At 37.6% G+C, this 4,627-nt stretch overlaps 1 long non-coding RNA gene across 1 annotated transcript; it reads right to left on the bottom strand.

The window, feature by feature from the left end:
- Positions 1-1,326: 1,326 nt before the first annotated feature.
- Positions 1,327-3,244, bottom strand: LOC141380976 (uncharacterized). Its single transcript, XR_012400430.1, has 2 exons — positions 2,844-3,244; positions 1,327-2,423 (listed from the first exon to the last, which is right to left on the bottom strand). It is a non-coding gene; the product is annotated as an uncharacterized lncRNA (long non-coding RNA).
- Positions 3,245-4,627: the final 1,383 nt, after the last annotated feature.

Genomic DNA, 4,627 nt, shown 5'->3' with positions numbered 1-4,627 from the left:
CGAATGTCAGCATGTGGTAATGAGATCTCTGCAGTTCTTGGTTCAGCTGTTTTGGATCTATGCAAATTCTCAATTTGTCAGGCTTCACTATAACTACCATGTTGCTGATCCATGGAGTGGGTTCGGTGACCGATGTTATGTGTCCCTCCCTCATGTGCTTGTCAAGTTGCTCTTTAACTCTGGCTTTTAAGGCCATCGGTACGTTCCGTGGCGCGCATTGCACTGGCGACACACTGTTGTCCAGCACGAATCGAACCTCACCCGGCACAGACTGGGTTATTAAACACTTCCTTCTAACTGCAAATCAGCTGTTGCTTTGTGAGGGGTATATCTGGGCAATCAACAATTTTGTGAAGCTCCTCTGGGATGGTGAGTTTCATGAGCCCTAGCCGCTGGCATGTGTCACCCGAAAGTAGTGGATCCTGATTGGCTTCTACTATCTCGAAAATCAACTTGTGTTTGGTGCCTTTTACCGTGCATTCTGTGTGGAATTGTCCCAGAGAAAGCATTGTCGCACCCGGATATAATCTCAGTTTTGTCATGCTCGGCTACAAGGGGCATTTATAGTCAAGTTTCTCTTTGATTATTCTGCTCATAACGTTACAAGTAGCACCTGTATCTAGCTGACAGGCCTGCTTTTGTTTATTAATTGTTAAGTTCACAAACCATTTTGGACCTGGACACTTTACAGTGTCAACGCATTCCTCTGCAATGAAAAGCCGACCCTCAGGGTATGCCGCTTGCTCGTCTCGAGCATCATCCGTTACTACGTTGACTCTGCCTGAACTGTAGGCTCTCTGTCGTGCCCTACACACTTTGGCGAAGTGATTTAATACGCCGCATGATCGACAGGTCTTCCTATACACGGGCCACAGGTCTTTGCCTTTCGTGTGACCTACCCCACAATACTTGCAAAATGCATTACGGAATGCTTGCTCGTTATTTTCACCGTCCTTGCGTTTCATTCTCTGTGCTACTGCGACGTTCACACTGTCAGTGATTGAGCTGTCAATTGTTTCAACACGTTGCTCCGTCACTTCTGCTAATCGGCATATTTCCACGCTTTGTGACAAGGTCAGCTCACGGTTATGCAATAGGCGCCGCCTGGTGTTCTCATTAGTAATGCCCAAGACAAGTCTATCATGAATCATTTTGTCTTTGAGCTCTTTTTTTAGTCGCAGGTTGATGCTCGTTCCCGCAGCTTTGTGAGAAAACTGTCAATAGGCTTGTTACGTGTTTATGATGTTAAATAATTAAAGGGATGATACGTAACAATCAGTGAGTCTATTGATGCTGGGTGAATGAGGAGAAGACGCATACGCTTGATAAGGGAAACAAAAAGTAAGTATTTATTAATGGATAATGTCAAACAATGAATATAAGATGGAAGATAAATGTAATTTTAAATAATTTAATTAAATAAAGAAAAATAGGAATGTTGCCAAAACAAAGAAATAAATATAACAAAACGAACTAACTAAACCCCAACCCACTAAACTGACTGAACAAAGAAAAATGCAGAAACAAAACTGTAATCTTCAGCACGTAGCTTAACTAAACTTCATAACTCCCAAACATAATTACACATGTGGCAACAACTCCAAAAACTAACTAATACAAAATTTTACTAAGCTGCTCGAAATGCTAGAATTCTCGTAAAGTACACACTGTTAGCCATTAGCAAAACAGGATCTCAGGTAATCCAATTCTCATAAAGATCGTTCAAAATCTCACTATACATTAACAAGAGCAGCACAGGTTTAACTGATAAATCAGGATAAACAGGGAGAAAACTAGAAAACAGCACTCGCAAACAAATCAAGCGGAACAAACAAACAAACAGTCCGGCCGGCACAAGTGAGGAGATTGGCAGGCCAAAGACATCAAGAACAGCGCAAGAGCACCGGTTTTATACTGCGCGGACCCGATCCTTATTGGCGCGCCGATTTAGTGACGAAGGTGAATGACAGCTCACCCGACCAATGGTAGCACACCTGAAACAGGATAGGACCACAACAAGAGAGAGAGAGAGAGAGAGAGAGAGAGAGAAGAGCGAACAAGCAGAAAACAACAAAAAATACTACAAAACATACGTGAAACGTAACAAGGCTCATCCACTTCTTGTTTGCAGCACCCAAACATGTATCTCTCGTAGATCACGTTTTTTTGCAGGCTTGAAGTAGGCCCCCAGAGCATCGAGTATGGCCTTCGGATCTTTAGCTTGTTCCTCCGTCAACACGATATTATTATTGTAGAAGTGCCGACATTCGTTGCCCAAAAGGCTGTGTAGTGCTGCTGCTCTCACCTCGCTGGGTTTCTCAATTAATCCTTTTGCTAGCTCATGGTCCTCGTATTCCGCTCTGAATATGTCCCAATTCTTTGATATATCCCCGGACATCCGCATGCCCTCGGGTGCTGGAATGCTGTTCATGGATATTTTCAGGATTTAGTGCACTTCTGACACCATGTTTGTGTTCTATATAATAAAACAATCATGAGCTGAACTAGTACTGCTTTTATTACAAGGTAGTCTCCTGCCACAAGTGCCTAGCATCCCGCAGGACAGCGTCCCCACCGGATACAGGTCAATGTATGCTACTACACTGTGCAACAATAATGACCTTGTAACCAGTGCTTGGGTTAATGTTCACAAAACTGGAACACTTTAGATTTGCAGAAAAATTTAAACAAATTTTAAAGTTAACTGAGATAATCATTAACAATTTATTGCAATTGTTTGTAAAAAATTGTTGCAAATTGTTTAAAAATGTAATAGATTACATGCATTTATATTCACCACACAGTTTAGCATTTTGATTTGTACTGTAATTTTGTAGATGTACCTTCAGGTTGCATTGCTGAGAATATTATTTCAATTCTTCTTCACTGCAGGTGCTGTCAGACAGAATCCCCTCACTCCCCGCATTGAGCATAAAACATAAATATTTCTGTGAAATTTGGACAATACTTATCACCAAGGAGGACATTTTGACATTGACTTTTGTGCAGGATCGGGAGTTAAGATGTCTTCTGAATATGAAGAGAAGTGTAGCTGCTTATGCTGTTCACATATCTAATCTTTTGCACGCTGGATCGCATTGGGATCGCATATCGTGTGCGTTCACATTTCCCAAGTTCAACCAGTTGAAAACCACGAGTTACGCGGCAAGAATTGACGGATCAACTTCAGGCTTTGTATAGAATATATATTTCTGTAGACTAATTACCTCAGACAAAATCAGGACAATCAAACACTGCAGCTTTTTCATACTATGGATGTCAATGATTACAGGTATCCAGTTTTCTTCTTTTGTGTTAAAAAATAAAATAAAAAAAAAGACAAACAGGTTTGGTAGAAGAGATGAGAATTTTAAGTTTTGGGTGAACTCTTTATGTTTTGAATATGTCAAGCTGCTGTGATCAACACTGTAATGTTTTTATTGAATATTAAATTACTGAAAGAGCTGCAGTTTATTCTGTATTTTTATAAATATATTTGATATGTTTTAGAAGTAATTTCAAAGTAAAGTAATTATAGTAATCTGATTTCTTTTTACATGAAGTAATCCATTACTAATCTATTTACTTTTTACTATTGTAATCTATTACGTTTTTAAAGTAACTTACTCAACACTGTATATTCATATAGACTACCGGTCAAATGTTTGGGGTCAGTTTTTTTTTTTCATGTTTTTTTAAAGAAAATGATTTTGTTCATCAAGTTAGCATTTAGATTTTTTTAAAATCTTAAATTGTTTAATATTTATTAAAATTGTAAAAACTGTAAAATTGTAAAAATCATTCCAGTCAATACTGCTTTTATTACTATTACAATTTATAATAATAATAATAATAATTATTATTATTTTTATAATTATTATAATAATTAATATTAGAATGATTTCTGAAGGATCATGTGACTCTGAAGACTGGAGTAATGTAGCTAAAAATTCATCATTAAAATCACTGGAGTAAATGATTAAATTAAATGATAAACTACTTTTAAACAGTTATTTTACAGTGCAATAACATTTCACAATTTTACAATGTGTTCTGTATTTTTGATTAAATAAATGGAGCCTTGGTCAGTAGAAGCTTATTTCAAAACATACAAGAATCATTGACTGGATTTTGAAGATCAAGAATCATTGAAGAATTTTGACCGGTAGTGTGTGTGTGTGTGTGTGTGTGTGTGTGTGTGTGTGTGTGTGTGTGTGTGTGTGTGTGTGTGTGTGTATAGTATCACCTTAGTTATTTCTTGGGCTATTTAAGAAATCAAGCATGGCTTAAATTTCTATACACAAGTTTTTGGTTTAAAAAAATTAAATAAATAGAAGTTTAAATTGTTGGGGTCAGAGGTTAAAAAGTGTAGCCAGAATTGTAGGTTAACAGGAAACCAACAGGAAAATAAAAACAAATGTACAGTGAATTTCATGTTTAACAGGAATAAGCCACAGACAGAAAGTGTCCTGTTTTCTCCAGTTATGAACTATCCAGGGCTAAAGACATCAATAAACAAACCAACTTGGGATGGATAAGAAGTAATGAAAAACAACTTCTCTTTTACTCAAAATTTTAAGCAAAAGTTGCACAGTAGTGCCAAAGAGTGAGTGGCAGAAGGGAAGCA

This window comes from Danio rerio, chromosome 25 (assembly GCF_049306965.1).
Source record: "Danio rerio strain Tuebingen ecotype United States chromosome 25, GRCz12tu, whole genome shotgun sequence".
Classification (NCBI taxonomy): Eukaryota; Metazoa; Chordata; class Actinopteri; order Cypriniformes; family Danionidae; genus Danio; species Danio rerio.
This window is presented reverse-complemented; position numbering and strand designations above follow the sequence as displayed.